We start from the raw sequence: 19,703 nt of genomic DNA on the forward strand, positions 1-19,703 counted from the left end.
TTTGCAAAATCAAAAGTTCTCTATTTTGAAATGCTGGAGAGCGTGTGGAGAAAAGGGAACCCTCCCACACTGTTGGTGGGAATGGAAATTGGTACAACAACTACAGGGAACAGTAGGGAGGTTCCTCAGAAAACTAAATATAGTACTTCCATATGCTCCGGTAATCCCACTCCTGGGCATCTATCTGAAGAAAATCATTATCGAAAAGACACATGCACGCCTATGGTCATTGCAGCACTAGTCACAAGAGCCAGGACATGGAAACAACCTAAATGCCCACTGACAGAAGAATGGAATAAGAAGATGTGGTACATATATTCAATGGAATACCACTCAGCCATAAAGAAGAATGAAATAATGCCATTTGCAGCAACATGGAGGCAACTAGAGATTCTCATACTAAGAGAAGTTAAGTCAGAAAGAGAAAGACAAATACCATATAATATCACTTATATGCGGAATCTAAAATGTGGCACAAATGAACCTATCTACACAACAGAAACAGACCCACAGACATGAAGAATAGACTTATGGTTGCCAAGGAGGATGGAGGAGGGAGTGGGATAGACTGGGAGTTTGGGGTTAGTAGATGCAAACTATAGCATTTAGAACAGATGAGCAATGGGGTCCTAAAAAGACAAGAAAAAAAAAATCTCTAGTTTTTTGTCATTAAAAATCACAGGTACGTCATGCAAAAAAAAAATGGATGGTGTTTTAGAGGCAGAATAATAAATGCTAAGGCCAGGTAAGAAGCCACACCCCAGCTCGGGTTGATTGGTCCCTGGAGCAGAAAGGAGTATCATGGATATGTCAGGCTGTGTATATATCTACACACAGAGAGGTTAGCCTCCCCAAATGGAGAAGGGGGGAAGAAGGAGCAAGTAAGGCAGCAGGGGGCCAAGGGTGCCAGGAGGCGACAGCCCCTCTCACTTGGGCCAGAGCATCAGGTCTGTGCAGCCACCTCATTAACACGTCATTAAGAAGAGTCCATTCTATGCAAGTGTTTCCCAGAAAAATGGATTATTTCTGTCCCCTTAAAATTCATAAATGCTGCCCAGAAAGCCCCAGGTTTCCTGTAATGTCTATTAAACATTCCAGATATGTCCGATCCCCACTATTTCCACCAAGAGAAGTAAAATAGCAACATTAAATGACACTGGTTCTTTCTTAGCTGATGGACCCAGTGGAGAGAAGGTATAATATTGGATTGAATCTGCAGTCTCTCAGGATCATTACTAAAATACCCGAGAGCCTCTTTCCAGTTGTAATATATCTTTTTCTCTTAAACTTAAATTCAGGAAAACCATTTGAAAAATTAGTTTTTTTTTCCTTTTTAAAATATTAAAACTAAAAGAGCTTACTATAACAGGGAATGTGAGATGAGGTTGGCTTTGATTCCTGAACTATTGCTTAAGACCATAAAGCTACATTGATTTCAGAGTTATGTTTCCTAGGAAGGAAGGAAATGAATATTTACTGGCTGCCTACTACGTGCTAGGCATTGCACTATGTTTTTCGTTGTCTTTTTTTTTTCTAGGGCTGCACCCACAGCATATGGAGGTTCCCAGGCTAGGGATCGAATCAGAGCTGTAGATGCCAGCCTACACTGCAGCCACAGCAACACAGGATCTGAGCCGCATCTGCGACCTACACCACAGCCCACGGCAACACCGGATCCTTAACCCACTGAGTGAGACCAGGGATAGAACCCACACCCTCAGGATACTAGCTAGGTTCATTAACCGCTGAGCCACAACACGAACTCCGGCATTGCACTATATCATTTCATCCAGAGTTCAGCTCACTCCAAACTTGGGCGGGGGGCGGGGGGGAGAAAACACTAAAGGATTTTTTTTTTATTAGATAGGAATAATGTCAGTACCATTTTGTTCCCTGAATACAAATTCTGGACCTATACATTCCAATATATTTTCACACATATTCTGTGGCATCTAAATATTTATATTCCTCTTGGTTATTTTTGTCAATAAGAATTTCTTACTTGCAATTATTTTCCATTCTTCATTTCCTGATGATTTCGTCTTTTTATAGACTAGAATACTTACAATATGATACCATTGAGGCAGATTGTGTTATATTTTTTCCTTTTCCCTTAATGACAATGTAAAAGCATTGCAGAAAATTTAGCAAAATGATGGGGAGGGACAATTTAAAAACCTTATCATCCTAAAATGATAAGGCTTTTCCATTCTGTGTACTGCCTTCCAGTCTTTGTTCATCATTATAGTTTTTTCAGTTTTTTTCTTTTCTTTCTTTCTTTTTTTTTTTTTTTTTTTTTGCTTCTTAGGGCTACACCCGAGGCTATGGATGTTCTCAGGCTAGAGGTCCAATTGGAGCTACAGCTGCCAGCCTACACCACAGCCACAGCAATGCAGGATCCGCGCCGCGTCTGCGACCTACACCACAGCTCGTGGCAACGCCAGATCCTTAACCCACTGAGTGAGGCCAGGGATCGAACCCGAGTCCTCATGGACTAGTCAGATTCATTACCCCTGAGCCACAATGGGAACTCCTCATGGTTCCTAGTCAGATTCATTACCCCTGAGCCACAATGGGAACCCCTCATGGTTCCTAGTCAGATTCATTACCCCTGAGCCACAATGGGAACCCCTCATGGTTCCTAGTCAGATTTGTTTCTGCTCTGCCATGACGGGAACTCCTTTCACATAGTTTTAATAAAAGGGTATTGCAACTGGGGGCTTTTTACCCACCTTCTAAATATCTTATCATGCAGATGTCAAGTTTTCAACATTATAATTCTTAGTGCCAGACGTGTTCAATAAAGTAGCCATACCACAATTTCTTTGTGTGCCTCTACCATTAAGCAGCTATATTGTTCCCTATTTTTCAACATTAGGCAACTTGTATCAAAAATATCTTTACCTGTATAGCATTTACTTTCTTTTGGGATTGGTTCCTTAAGTTGAAAATCCTACTAGAGAGTCTCATAATAAGTGAAGTCAGTCAGAAAGAGAAAGACAAATACCACAGGCTATCACTTATGTGTGGAATCTAAAATATGGCGTAGATGATGCCATCTACAGAACAGAAACAGACTTACAGACATGGACTGCAGACTTGTGGTTGCCAAGGGGGTGAGGGAGGAAGAGGCATGGACGGGGAGTTTGAGGTTAATAGATGCAAACTATTCCATTTAGAATGGATAAGCACTGAAGTCCTGCTGTACAGCACAGGGAACTCTATCCAATCACTTGGGACAGAACATGATGGAAGATAATATGAGAAAGAGTGTCCATATATGTATGCTGTACAGCAGAAGTTGACACAACATTGTAAATCAACTTTAATAAAAAATTAAAAAGATAAAAATCCTATAAGATAGGAGCACTTTCATGGCAACTGACCTCTCTGGTGGAATTGCTTTCTGAAAGTACTGGAATCCGACATTTGTTGGCTTCATGAATGTATGACTCCTTCAACTTAGGAACGCCGAGATGCTGCTCACAGGGACAAAATTCTGAGTCCCAGGATCATTCCTCCAGGGATCTGGCCAGAAGCGTGCTTCACAGCAGATGGGTCTACCAGAAATCTCTGCCTAAACTGTATAAGAAGGTAGGAGGATCTTATTCACTCTTCCATTCTATAGGTATTTAATGCAGTTCCAAAGACGAGAAGAAGCAATGTGCCCACATAAGACAGGAACAGGAGTTCCCATCGTGGTGCCGTGGAAATGAATCCGACTAGGAACCATGAGGTTGCAGGTTCGATCCCTGGCCTTGCTCAGCGGGTTAAGGATCTGGCACTGCTGTGAGCTGTGGTGTAGGTCACAGATGCAGCTCGGATCCTGCATTGCTGTGGCTGTGGTGGTGGCCGGCAGCTACAGCTCCGATTAGACCCCTAGCCTGGGAACCTCCATATGCCATGGGTGCAGTGTTAAAAAGAACAACAACAACAACAACAACAAAAAGACAGGAACAATGGCTGTGGGTGTTCAAAGAAAGATAACATTGAAATTAATCTTGAGGAGCTCCCTGGTGGCACAGCAGATTAAGGATTTGGAGTTGTCACTGCTGTGGCAGGGGTTTGATCCCTGGCCTAGAAACTTCCACATAGCATGGGAAAAAAAAAAAAAAAAGAAAGAAAGAAAGAAAAGAAATTGACATTGAGCCTGCATTTTTCAAAGGTAGAATGACCTTAGAAATCATGAAAACAATAATGATTGGTGATAAGAAATTTACTCTTGTAAATTGGATCTTAAAAAGTCATACAATTAATATTTCCACCACTTATCTTTAAAAACAGAATCATGGCATTCTGATACATCACTTAGAAATTGTAATTGAAGGAGTGGGGATTCAGGAGTGAAATTAATGTCAACTTACATCAAATTCCTACTGTGAGAACTTTCTATTTTACAGTCTCTTCTATCTGGGACGGCTTTCCTGCATCATTCTACCTCATTGCTTCCCATTTAAAAATTAATCTTTTGCTCCACGTCTGTACTTTGCAATTTCTCTCGCCCTCTATTATTAGTTTAGGTCTGTGTCATTTGAGGGACAGTCTACTTGAAAGGTATTAAATTTTTTTTTCTTTTTAAGGCCACGCCTGCAGCATATGGAAGTTTCTGGGCTAGGGGTTGAATCAGAGCTGCAGCTGTGAACTATGCCACAGCCACAGCAACACCGGATCTGAGCCACATCTGCGACCGATGCCACAGCTTGCGGCAATGCCACATCCTTAACCCACTGAGCAAGGGATCAAACCTGCATCCTAACAGAGACAACATTGGGTCCCTAACCGATTGAGCTACAGTGGGAACTCCAAGAAACATGTTTTATGGCCAAAGCAGCACACTCATGGTAGCAAAGCAACCTTGCCACACACCCAACACACTACAGAACATTCTGAGTATCTTGTTTGGGACTCTTAGGAATGTGGTCTTGTGGACTTGGCAGGGCCCTTATTCTATGAGGACAGAAAGCCCTGAAAATGCAGAGGCGAACAGAAATTCATGGGTATGAAACACGCATCCATAGACGTGAAGATGCTGCCGTCTAATCCTGAGGATTCAATCCAAGGTACCAAACGGAGGGCGGGCCCTATCACAGCACTTCTCAAGCTTTAATATGCACCCAAATCACCCAGGGATCATGTTCAATGGAGATTCTAATTCAATAGATCTGGAGTAAAGCCTGAGCATCCACAGGTCTAACCCACCCCCAGGTGATGCCAATGATCCGTGGACCACACTCGCGGAGAAGAGTCTCAGCCAATCCAGCGCCTAATCAGGGCTCTTTTATGACTTCTTTATTTACAGTCTCTTTGTTCCAAGAAAAGAAATCATTGCCCTTTATAAAGTGATGGGCAATAAAACGAGATTTTAAAAAAATAAAATAAAGAAGAAATGGAGTTGGCGGTGGGGGGGAGCAGGAAAGGAAAACAAGCCTAAGTTTGGGAGGATTAGTTGACCTAGGAAATGGGTATCCTCGTACCCTTAACAATTGCTAGAGGTGGGAAAGTATGCCTGTGCTTTTGAATGCCCAGAACAAAACGGAATACGTGTTCTGTCGCAAGTCTCACAGTGTTGGTGAGAGAAAACCTTCCCAGTGCTCTGCAGAAGCAAGTAGCACCCAAGCACCAGGAGCAACATTTCCTGTGGGTAACCATGCCGGGCGCTCAAGGTGAGGCAGTCAGCAGCATTCTTCAACCTGTTCAGAGAGGAAGTAGAAGGCGAAGCTGTTGGTTTTAATTTTGTTAATAATGTGTGCATTGACGTCGGCCAATGGCCTGGTGCCAACGTGTAGATTTATGACTCTCTGATGCTCCAGCTTGTTTCAAGGATAAGAGTTAGGATCTCTAGGATGGGAGGACTGCCTATCCTTCGGGATGGATTATTTATATAGACATAAATCATATATATGTAGGCAGCTCAGGAAAAAATTGCCTAAGGCATAAGAGGCATAAGAAGATAGGGAGGGATTTTGCTCAAAGCCGAGGATAAGTCCTCCACCAAGCACAGCCCCTCAAGATTTGCTAAAATGTAGACCAACTGGTCCTTCAATTATCTACCCTATCACCAATTTCCAGAAATAGATATGAGAAGGCTAGGGAGTCACTAGTACGATCTTTGAAGGGAATTTACAGAGAAGAGAAATGTGGCATTTCCCCCCTCCTGTGGGGAAGGATAGGGGTTTTCTCCTGCCCAGTCAATTTTGGAGTCTCAAGAGAAGTACTCGCCAAGGGGCTGCTTCCTAAAAGGGTAGCCACAGACTCTTCACAGACATGCCTAATGCGATTTCTCAATTTTTTTAGGCAGTGGCGTGTTAGTAAATGTTTAACAACCTGCTCTCCGGAAAGGGGCTGAGGGTGGGGGAAGCCCTGATTTGTAGCGCTTGCCAATTTCTGTGGTGTAAATGTTTCCATCATGGCCAATTTCAAGCTACAAGCCTGAAGAGATGCTGACAATCAGCTTGCAGCTCCAGAACACCACTGATTTGAGGTAAATTTCATGCTTCTACAATAATGGCCTCCAATTCATGCCTTTTTTGTAGACTCATAGTTATTATTAAGTTAATATTAACTATGGGCTTGATCATGAGACTTGCTTGCAGTCATGGGAAATCGGCAAGTGTGACACAAGCAGAGGCTTAGAAAGTGCTTGTGCCTTAACAGTTTTCAAACCTCTTGGAATGCTTCATCATGTAAAGAAGGCTGGCATACGGAGGAGGAACGATCACTTAGAGATATGTGGCCCAGCCAACACCCAACACCAACTATCAGACATGTAAGGTCATCTTAGGCCATCCCGCCCCAGTTAAGCCACCAGATGACCACAGCTGTATGCATTACCACAGGCCAGAAAAGTGGATAAACTACCCATCTGAGCTCATCCTAAATTGCTCACCCACATATTTTTGAGCAAATAAAGTGTTTTTTTCAATTGAGTATCACTGGTTTATAACTTTACATGTTTCATGTATACAACATTGTATTTTAACTTCTGCATATACTACAGCATGCTCACCATCAAACGTTTAGTTTTCATCTATGAACGTGGCAGTTGTTTTAACCTAATCAGTTTGTATGCAATAATAGATAACTGATACACCTGACATGTGTCCCCTGGAGATGGCAATGCACATGAGTACTGATGCTGATAGAGCAGATCATGATGACATGGCATGAAGAGAAGGGTCAGTATTGGGTCAAGCCACACTATCGCCTTTTAGTGAGCAAGGTCAAGTCCTGGTCATGAAGGGAATCTTTGAAAGGACCCCACTCAAAAAGGTTACCTGCTGGGATGAAAGGGCCCCACAAGAATAGAGACTGTGGGCAGTTCTCTGGAAGCAGGAGGTGAGGGCGTATTTATTATAAAAAGGAGTCTATCAGAAAGCTTACTGCCCACATCTGAAGGAAGATACAGTGCATGAATGCAATGCACTTCATGAAAGATTTAGGGTCTGGATGCCTAGCAACAAGAGAGGGCATTCAACAGTCAACAGAAACATGAACAACAGCAACAACTTCAAGCTCTCTTTTCTCCATTCCTTCCTCAGAGGAGCCACTGGTGGGAGTAGAATGAAGAATAAAGAAGAATAAGGCTGTTTCTGGTTTGTAGTGTACCAAATGCAGCCAATTCTATAACTTGCCAAACTTACATTTGCATCTAGAGGACTTCCTTTATTACATTTTATTTATTTACTTATTTAAAGTATAGCTGATATACAGTACACTATACGGTACAGTGTACATATACATATATATATATATATATAGGTTCTTTTTCTCATACTATCTTCCATTATGTTCTACCCCAAGAGATTGGATAGAGTTCCCTGTGCTGTACAGCAGGACCTCATTGCTGATGCATTCCAAATGTAATAGTTTGCATCAACCAACCCCAAACTCCCTGCGCATCCCACTCTCTCCCCCTCCCCCTTGGCAACCACAAGTCTGTGCTCCATGTCTATGAGTCGGTTTCTGTTTTGCAGATAGGTTCCCTTGTGCCATATTTTAGATTCCACATATAAGTGATATCATATGGTATTTGTCTTTCTGACCTCACTTAGAACAAGAATCTCCAGTTGCATCCATGTTGCTGCACATTGCATTATTTTGTTCTTTTTATGGCTGAGTAGTATTCCTGTGTGTGTGTGTGTGTGTGTGTGTGTGTGTGTGTGTGTGTGCATGTATATGTATGTATATATACCACATCTTCTTAATCCACTCACCTGTCAATGGACATTCAGGTTGTTTCCACGCCTTGGCTATTGTGAATAGCCAGTTGGTGCTATGAACATAGGGGTGCATGTATCTTTCTGAATCATAGTTTTTGTCTGGATATATGCCCAGGAGTGGGATTTCTGGATCATATAGTAGTTCTATAGTTAATTTTCTGGCTTTTTAAAAAATTTTTACCAAGTTCCCTACCTGGTTCTGACAGAGATCAAAGTTTGTGAACTGCTAAACTGGAGCATTACCTACACTTCTGAAGGCTTCTGTATACCTCTCTCCAGTTATACCCCATTCCTTCCACAATCAACAATTGTCTTCTGTTTTATTAATCATTCCCTTACTGTTCTTTACATTTAGAATGGATGAGCAATGAGGTCCTACTCTATAGCACACAGAACTATAGCCAATCACTTGGGATAGAACATGATGGAAGGTAGCATGAGGAAAAGATTGTATGTATGTATGTATGCATATATATATATATACGTATGTATGACTGGGTTCACTATGCTATACAGCAGAAATTAGCTCAAAACCGTAAATCAACTACACCTCAATTTTTTTTTTTTTTTTTGCCATTTCTTGGGCCGCTCCAGCGGCATATGGAGGTTCCCAGGCTAGGGGTCCAATCGGAGCTGTAGCCGCCGGCCTAAGCCACAGTCACAGCCACATAGGATCCGAGCTGCGTCTGCAACCTACACCACAGCTCACGGCAACGCCGGATCGTTAACCCACTGAGCAAGGGCAGGGATCGAGCCCGCAACCTCATGGTTCCTAGTCGGATTCGTTAACCACTGCGCCAAGACGGGAACTCCTACACTTCAATTTTTTAAAAAAAGCCTGAGTCCTATCTTGCTTCCAGGAGCTTGGGACTTTATATTCTCTTTTAGTTCACCAGAGCATTTTGATAGACCCCAAGGGTTGAGAATCAAGGCTAACTGCTAAGCTAGGTACCATGTAAACAGATGTTTATTTCGTAAATACCATTTCAGTAGATATCTACATTAAATCTACTCCTTTATATGTACAATACCTTTCATTACAATTTTTACGTTGTTGCTTTAATGTCCTTGTCTAAACTTCGTAGGCATGAAAACTACCAGCAGTCGAAGCCTCTTGACCATGACTGGACAGACATTAATAAACTTTAGGTGACAGTTTCCATTCAGATATCAGATTGTCCAGCCTAGCTGAAGTCAAAACTCCCAACTTGATTTAGCATCAAACTCTATTTCTCTCCCAGTTTAAGCTACTGCAGACAAGACGTCTGCAAGAGAAAAGATGAGATGTGGTTGATACGGTTTGCCTCTTTTTTCCCTTTAAATCCCCCTCCACTAACTGCTCTAGTCAAATCCACCATCATCAGTACCATTGTGGTATTTCTACTCTTTTTTCACTTTAGCTCTCTCTACCACCCATTCTTCACACAGCAGCCTCAATATTTGTTTTAATTTTTTAAAATTTAATTTTAGGCTTATAGAGAAGTTGCAGCAATAGTACGAGTGTTCCCTTCTACCCCTCATTCAAGTTTCCCTAATATTAGGATCTTATATAACCATGCTAAACTTTCTGAAACCAGGAAATTCACTCTAGTACAATACTAGTAACTACATGACATGCCTTATCCTAATTGCAGTAGTTGTGTACGCCAGTGGCTACAGTTTCAATTCAACCGCTAGCCTGAGAACCTCCATATGCCGCGGGTGCAGCCCTAAAAAGACAAAATAAAATAAAATAAAATAAAATAAAATAAAATAAAAATAAATAATTGCAGTAGTTTTCCCACTGTCCTTTTTCTCTTCCAAGATCCTATTTCCTATTTCCAGGATGACATCGTATTTAGTTGTTGTTTCTGCATAAGCGCCTCCTTCTATCAAAGTTCTTCACGTCTTCCTTTTAGGACATTGACCCTTTAGAAGAGTATTAGTGATTTTATCAAATGTCTCCCAGTTTCGGTTTTTCTGATGTTTTTTAATGATTGGAAGGCGGCATTTTGGTACACCTTCATTTAAAAACTTTCAAAGGTCTCCAGCACATTAAGAATAACATCAGGAGTTCCTGTCGTGGCGCAGTGGTTAACGAATCCGACTAGGAACCATGAGGTTGCGGGTTCGGTCCCTGCCCTTGCTCAGTGGGTTAATGATCCAGCGTTGCCATGAGCTGTGGTGTAGGTTGTGGACGCGGCTCGGATCCCGTGTTGCTGTGGTTCTGGAGTAGGCTGGTGGCTACAGCTCCAATTGGACCCCTAGCCTGGGAACCTCCATATGCCGCGGGAGCGGCCCAAGAAATAGCAAAAAGACAAAAAAACAAAAAAACAAAACAAAACAAAAAAAGAATAACATCAAACATGTACCAAATCGGCACCATCTGACCCTTGATTTTTGCTCTTGATTCACCCTAAGTCACTCTGGTTTGGCCACAGAGCGTATTGTAGTTTGAATTCCCCAGGAAGCAGACTCTGAGGTGGAGCTGAATGTGCAGGATGTCTGTTAGGGACTGTCCTTGAGACCAACCTCTGTGAAAGGAAAGGAAGAAAGGGGACTTTACCTAACCTCTTGGAATAGAAGATGATGCAAGATAATACGAGAAAAAGAATGTATATGTGTATGCCTGGGTCACTGTGCTGTACAGCAGAAATTGGCACAACATTATAAATCAATACTTCAATTTAAAAAAAGAAAGGGAAGGAGTTCCCATCGTGGCTCAGTGGAAATGAACCCGGCTAGTATCCATGAGGACGCAGGTTCGATCCGTGGCTCCGCTCAGTGGGTTAAGGATCTGGCATTGCCAGGAGCTGTGGTGTGGGTCGCAGACACGGCTCGGATCCCGCGTGGCTGTGGCTGTGGTGTAGGCTGGCAGCTACAGCTCCGATTGGACCCCTAGCCTGGGAACCTCCATATGCCATAAATGCAGCCTTTATATATATATATATATATATATATATATATATATACATATATATATACACATACACACACACACATATATATATATATATATATATAATAAATAAATAAATAAATAAAGGTGGGAGGACATGGGGAGAAATTGAGCTGCAATATGACAGACTAAACTAATCCTACATGGAGCCCTGGGACTAGAAATGGCCTGTTGGAGTGGCCCCCCCTTTGAAATGTGGTGGCCAAGCCTTATACTCCCCATGTGAACTGATCACCAGATGTGGCCCATCTTGGGAAAGACATGACCTTGGTGGCCTGGCACCTGAAGGTACTGACGCTGAAAGTTGTTTGCCCCGAGTACTCCCAGCAGCTGGGACAATAAGGACTTCAATGAAGGGGAGTCTGGGTGGCACATGACAGTGTTCTACCACACTGTCTTTCAGTTTAAGGTCTTTTTTCACATTAGAATTTTGTAAAAATGTTTTATTAAAGTATCGTTGATTTACAGTGGTCCTTCAGCTTCTGTTGTACAGCCAAGTGACCCTGTCATACATATATGTACGTTCTTCCTTTTTTTCATACTATTTTCCATCATGTTCTCACCCAAGAGATAGGACATCGTTCCCTGTGCTATACAGTAGAACCCCATTGCTTATCTATTTCAAATGCAACAGTTTGCATCCACCAGTGCCAAACTTCCAGTCCCTCCCGCTCCTTTGCCCTCCGCCTTGGCAACCACAAGTCTGTATGTACTTGTCCTTCTACCTGATATGCTTCTCATTGGCTATTTGCATAGATGATTCATCCTCATCCTTCAGAAATCAGCTAAGATATCAGTGCCACAGTGAGAACTTCCTGGTTTCCTTCTTCCTACTCCATGATTTATGCTTACATGTCTGTTTATTAATTTACTATCTCCCAATGAGCCTGAGAGCTCCATAAAGGCAGGAAGCACATAAATTTGATTCACTTCTGTTTATCACCACTTAACATGGGACCCAACCCATAGCAAGGCCTCAATAAATTGTTTAAACATGAGTGAATAACAGGATGAATGGCCGAAATAAAATACAGTGAATCTGGTGGAGGGTTTTTGGACAGAATTTCAGAGTATAGTAAATAGTCACAGACAGTCAGGAATGATCTAGGCTATGTAGTGAAGTATAGTTGCCTTCAGTAAGGTGTATAGAGAATGGAAAACCTAGTGAAGAGACTCAAGGAAAGTCAAGCCTGTTGTTGAAGATGTGTTTTAGTCTGCTCATGTTGTCATAATAAAATACCATGGATTGAGTCATAATAAAATACCATAGCTTAAACAGAAGAAATTTATTTTCTCACAGTTTTGGAGGTTATAAATCTAAGATTAAGGTGCCAGAAGGTTCAGGTTCTGATGGGGGCTCTCTAACTGGCTTGTAGATGGCTGCCTTCTTGCTTGGCTTGCTGGCTTGTCTTCACATGGTAGAGAAAGAGAGAGAAAAAGCTCTCTGGTCTCTCTTCTTATAAGGGCACTAATCCCAATATGAGGATCCCACCCTCATGACCTTACTAATCCTAATTACCTCCCAGTTGCCCTCTCTATGAATACCATCACATTTGGGGGGAGGGCTTCAACATATGAATTGGGGGTGGGGGACTCAGCCCATAGCAAAATGCATTGCACTTTGTATTAAGTTTATTTAAAAGACTGTTAACATACAAATGTTTGCATTGTTTGTCTAAAAGACTCAACACATTAGCTTCTTCTCCATTTCTAAAGCATATAATTAGTGCTCAAGGAATAATATCACCACACACTGAGGTTGAAATACTAAATACATACTGATGGCCAATAGGCACCTGAAAAGATACTTGACATCACTAATTATTAGAGAAAGACAAATCAAAACGACAACGAGGCGCCACCTCACACCAGTGAGAATGGCCATCATTAACAAGTCCACAAATAAATGCCAGAGAATGTGAAAAAAAAAGAGAACTCTCCTTCACTATTGGTGGAAATGTAAATTGATACATCCACTAAGATACACTTCTTAGGACAATACATGTGGTTGGTCATCAAATATGAGCAACATACCAGCCTTTGGGATAAGCAATTTTTAAATGTTCATGAACATTAGAATCTCCTGAGGATATGGTCAAAATGTAGGTTCTTGTGCCCCTGCCACTTCCACCAGAGGCCTAGGTGATTCTCCTCCAGATGAGGGAGGATTACATTTTGAGGAATACCTGACTGGTTAAGTCAGCGTTAACTCGGTCCTTCAAAATGAATTCAAGTTTCTGCTGCCTCCTTCCTTAGCACGGCTTGTGGTATTAATGGCTGTGCAAGGTCATGGTAAATAATTCTTTTTATACGTTGTTAGATTTGAGTTGCTAATATTTATTGTTGAATCTATGTTCATAAGAAATAGTCATCTGTGGTTTTCTTTTAATTTTTTTCTAGTTGTGGTACTAAGGCAATAGTATCCTCATAGAATGAGTTAGGAAGGAAGAAACCCTTTGCTTTTATTTTCTGAAAGGGATTGTAGAAGACTGCTATAATTTTGGCTATAAATGTTTGGTAAAAAACCCACCAATGAATCCATCTAGGCTCAGTGCTTTCTGATTTGGAAGGTTATTAATTATGGATGAAATCTCTTTAATAGGTCTATCAGATTATTTATTTATTTCTTCTTGCGTGAGTTTTGGTAAATTGTGTCTTGCAGGGAACTGGTCTATTTCATCTAGGTTATCAGATTTGGTTTTTTTCTCTTTTTTTGGTCTTTCTGTCTTTTTAGGGCCACACCTGCAGCATATGGAGGTTCCCAGGCTAGGGGTCCAATCGGAGCTATAGCTACCAGCCTATGCCAGAGCCATAGCAATGCAGGATCCAAGCTGAATCTGCAACCTACACCGCAGCTCATGGCAACGCCAGATCCTTAACCCACTGAGCGAGGCCAGGGATTGAACCTGCATCCTCATGGATGCTAGTCGGGTTTGCTAAGTGCTGAGCCACATGAGGAGAACTCCATAGGTTATCAAATTTGTGAGTATAGAGTTCATATGATTCTTTTATTAAGACTGATTAATAAATTCAGCAAAGTAGCAGGATATAAGATTAACATTCAGAAGTCAGTCACATTTCTGTATACCAGCAATGAAATATTAGAAAAGGAATACAAAAATATAATACCTTTTAAAATTGCACCTCACAAAATCAAATACCTCGGAATACACCTGACCAAGGAGGTAAAGGACCTATATGCAGAGAACTATAAAACTTTAATCAAAGAAATCAAAGAAGATGTAAAGAAATGGAAAGATACTCCATGTTCCTGGATTGGGAAAAATCAATATTGTAAAAATGGCCATACTACCCAAAGCAATCTACAGATTCAATACAATCCCTATCAAATTACCCATGACATTTTTCACAGAACTAGAACAAACAATCCAAACATTTATATGGAATGACAAAAGACCCAGAATCGCCAAAGCAATCCTGAGAAACAAAAACCAAGCAGGAGGCATAACTCTCCCAGACTTCAAGAAATACTACAAAGCCACAGTCATCAAAACAGTGTGGTACTGGTATCAAAACAGACAGACAGACCAATGGAACAGAATAGAGAACCCGGAAATAAACCCTGACACCTATGGTCAATTGATCTTTGACAAAGGAGGCAAGAACATAAAATGGGAAAAAGAAAGTCTATTCAGCAAGCATTGCTGGGAAACCTGGACAGCTGCATGCAAAGCAATGAAACTAGAACACACCCTCACACCATGCACACAAATAAACTCAAAATGGCTGAAAGACTTAAATATACGACAGGACACCATCAAACTCCTAGAAGAAAACATAGGCAAAACACTCTCTGACATCAACATCATGAATATTTTCTCAGGTCAGTCTCCCAAAGCAATAGAAATTAGAGCAAAAATAAACCCATGGGACCTCATCAAACTGAAAAGCTTTTGCACAGCAAAGGAAACCAAAAAGAAAACAAAAAGACAACTTACAGAAGGGGAGAAAATAGTTTCAAATGATGCAACCGACAAGGGCTTAATCTCTAGAATATATAAACAACTTATACAACCCAACATCAAAAAAGCCAATCAATCAATGGAAAAATGGGCAAAAGACCTGAATAGACATTTCTCCAAAGAAGATATACAGATGGCCAGCAAACACATGAGAATATGCTCAACATCGCTGATTATAAGAGAAATGCAAATCAAAACTACCATGACATACCACCTCACACCAGTCAGAATGGCCATCATTAATACGTCCACAGATAACAAGTGCTGGAGGGGCTGTGGAGAAAAGGGACCCCTCCTGCACTGTTGGTGGGAATGTAAACTGGTACAGCCACTATGGAGAACAGTTTGGAGATACCTTAGAAATCTATACATAGAACTTCCATATGACCCTGCAATCCCACTCTTGGGCATCTATCCAGACAAAACTCTACTTAAAAGAGACACATGCACCCGCATGTTCATTGCAGCACTATTCACAATAGCCAGCACATGGAAACAACCCAAATGTCCATCGACAGATGATTGGATTCGGAAGAGGTGGTATATATACACAATGGAATACGACTCAGCCATGAAAAAGAATGACATGATGCCATTTGCAGCAACATGGATGGAACTAGAGAATCTCATACTGAGTGAAATGAGCCAGAAAGACAAAGACAAATACCATATGATATCACTTATAACTGGAATCTAATATCTAGCACAAATGAACATCTCCACAGAAAAGAAAGTCATGGACTTGGAGAAAAGACTTGTGGCTGCCTGATGGGAGGGGGAGGGAGTGGGAGGGATCGGGAGCTTGGGCTTATCAGACACAACTTAGAATAGATTTACAAGGAGATCCTGCTGAATAGCATTGAGAACTTTGTCTAGATACTCATGTTGCAGCAAAAGAAAGGGTGGGGAAAAAATGTAATTGTAATGTATACATGTAAGGATAACTTGATCCCCTTGCTGTACAGTGGGAAAAGAAAAAAAAAAAGATTTTGATGTTCATAGGATCTGTAATTACGTCTCCTCTTTCATTTCTGATATTAGTAATTCGTGTCCTCTTTCTTTTATTCTAACCTGACTAGAAGTTTACCGATTTTATTTATCTTTTCAGAGAATCAATTTTTGGTCTAATTAATTTAAAAAATTGATTTCTTGTTTTCATTTTTATTGATTTCTGCTCTAATTTGTATGATTTTTCTTCTGCTTATTTTAGATTTAATTTGCTCTTTTTTTCTAGTTTCCTAAAGTAAAAACTTAGATTATTAATTTCAGATTTTTCTTCTAATCTTTGCATTCAACAGATTTTTAGGAAAGATGCACTGCTTTTGCCACATTCCACAAATTGCGATACGTTGTATTTTTATTTTCATGTAGTTCAAAATACTTTAAAATTTTTCTTGAGACTTCTTTGATCCAGGTATGATTGAGAAGTATATTTTTAATCTCCACATATTTGGGGATAATGACTTTTTAAAAAAATAAATAAATAAAAGAAGACAGTTAAATAAAGATTTTCTTTTGTAATCTGGTGTAGCCCAGCCTAGCACGATTGAGGTTCTCAAAATAAATGGGAGTTTAAGAATATTATTTTTATCTCCATGTTGGATTTCTATCTTTAATAGGACTCACTTCTTTCCATACCCATGGGCATTAATTGAATGCAGGGCAAGCTTAGCTAACTTGAGGATAGAATTTAATTATCATAAATTTTAAAAGAACCACTATAGCTGCTATGTGCAAAGTAGAAAGCTGGAACAAGTGAAATCCACTTTGACCCCCATTATAATTAATGCTATAGAAAAGATTATATTTTATATTATTATTTTCTTTTTTTGCTTTTTAGGGCTGCACCTGTGGCATATGGCAGTTCCCAGGCTAGGGGTCAAATTGGAGCTACAGCTGCCGTCCTATGCCACAGCCACAGCAATGCCAGATCCAAGCTGCCTCTGCGACCTACACCACAGCTCATGGCAATGCCAGATCCTTAACCCACTGGGCAAAGCCAGGGATCAAACCCCGTGTCCTCATGGTTCCTAGTCGGATTCGTTTCCTCTGCGCCACGACAGGAACTCCTTATCATATTTTTAAACCCACTCTAATCTAGTAACAGAGCTGCCCATGGGAAATTAAATTACTTATTTTCTTGCTTTACCCATTTTCTTATGACTGAAAAGTTACATTCATTTAATTAGGGGTTAAAAGAGTGATGAAATAGCATGAACCATCTGTACGAATGGAAGAGAAAGATTAAAAAATTAAACCACTTGCTTTGTATTAATCACTAACTATTTTTCAAATCTCATTTTAATAGAAGAGAAAGTTAGCCTCCCCTCCCTCCGCCCAGGAACTATGATTTCACCATAGGTTGAAAGCTAATAAATAAGCGGTTTCTGAGCCTTCTTTTGTGATGAGAAAACATTTTTTTAAAAAACTATTGCTTAAAACATCTTTCTCTTGTGTGAGGAACAAATAAAATAGAACTCCCTGATTAGACTCTGTTTGCAACAATTGCTTGTTAAGCCTGGGACTTTTTAGAAACAAGTATACAATTATTCATCTAATCTAAACTTTACATTTTTCTGTTTTCAGGTCAAACTCCCAAGAGTTTGAGGTCACATTTTGATGGAACACCCAGATGTCCTCAGCTGTCATGGAGAATACTTACCATATTTGCTTGCATTTTCCCCCATTATATTGGCAGATACTTAGTTATTAACAAGGAAGAAAGCGCTGGATTAAGGAGTTAACCTAGCAATCACTGTAGCCTGGGGCCAAAACCACCAGACACAATCCAAAACTTTCAGCTTTATTGTATTCTTTCAGAAAGAACTCATTGTTTCACATGTGGCTAATAAAATCATAATAAAAATAAGGACAATAATCATAAGAAAAGAACTAATGCCCATTGAACACCTGCCATTCAACTACACATCACTCTGCTTCCCTCCTGGTGACAAACTGTCAAAAGGGCTTATTGAAGCCTCAGAAGTCTTTGAGATGCATTGGTTTGGTGTGAAATGCATTCACAGGTAAAGAAATGTGGCTTTAACTGAGTTCTTCAGCTTGGACCAAAGGTTTGCAGCATTATGTAGGGCTTGTATTTCAAAAAGAAGGATCGGCAAGGGAAGGAATGATGAAAATGATTTTCTTGGAGCTGTAGGAGGAAATTTCTTTGTTCATCAGGAATAAGAAATAACAGCCCTGTGAATAGAACCAATGTTGAAATACCACCAGGAATGAACAATCCCAGCCCATACTAACGGCCAATCTTAGGGAAATTTCAGCAGTCTAGAAAGTACGGCTGTTTGCCCCCAGCAAAAATTAGGAGGGGAAAAAAAGTAACTTTACCTGTTGTTAATTGCCAGAACACGTGTGTCAAGCCTTCTGTGAGCAAGAACTTCATGGGATATTTACCCACGAATGGAGAGGAAAAGGAGGCAATGACAGAGTTGGTCTCTTTATCACCTTTTGAATGTTCTCAAGTATAACAAATGCTGAACATTCCAGAGGAATAAACTCTAAGGCCTGGGAAAGATGGATACCAATATGACATACCCTTTCATCTTTGCCAGGTTAAGGCAATCCAATGCAAAGAACTGTCATCTCCATGGTCACGCATTGGGGCAGAACTAGGTTGGCGCCTCCAGGTCTCTTAATGCCTAAATTGGAGTTCTTTCCATTGTATTGCACCTATTCTAAGTAAAGAAAGTTTTCCAGCATAAGGCCTCACTATTTTTTTTTTTTTGTCTTTTTGCTATTTCTTTGGGCCGCTCCCACGACATATGGGGGTTCCCAGGCTAGGGGTCGAATCAGAGCTGGAGCCACCGGCCTACGCCAGAGCCACAGCAACGTGGGATCCGAGCCGCGTCTGCAACCTACACCACAGCTCACGGCAACGCCGGATCGTTAACCCACTGAGCAAGGGCAGGGACCGAACCCGCAACCTCATGGTTCCTAGTCGGATTCGTTAACCACTGCGCCACAACGGGAACTCCAGGCCTCACTATTTTTAAAGGACAACTTAGTTCACATATCAACAAATTGTCTACAGTTTGGCTGGGAGGTGGGAAACCTATTTCCCATCATTCCTGGTTCCCTGTGGTCATACTTCTGGCCTCTGTCCAGCCCTTACTCAGATTTACTTAATGGATGAGATTGGGAGAAATAGCTTGATGCTATATCAGGAAGCCTAGTGTTCCCCCCACCACCCGGAAGCTCCATTCTCCAAACAATTTTAGCAATAACATAGCTGATAGTTTTATCTCATCTTTGAGTCCTATAAGCTCAAATACTAGTGTAATTCATCAGTAAATCTATCTGTGAATAGGCTTTTCTTTGTGGGGAGTTTTAAAATCAGTAATTCAATCTCTTTACTTGTTTACCTCCATTCAAATTTTCTATTTCTTCTTGATTCAATGTTGGTAGTTTGTGTCTTTCTAGGAACTTTCCATTTCATCCATGCTGTCTAATTTGTTGGCATACAGTTGTTCATAGTATTTCCTTCTAATTCTTTTTTATTTCTGTAAGGTTGGTAGTAATGCTCCCTCTTTCGTGTCACATTTAGTA

This window comes from Sus scrofa, chromosome X, assembly GCF_000003025.6.
Source record: "Sus scrofa isolate TJ Tabasco breed Duroc chromosome X, Sscrofa11.1, whole genome shotgun sequence".
NCBI lineage: Eukaryota > Metazoa > Chordata > Mammalia > Artiodactyla > Suidae > Sus > Sus scrofa.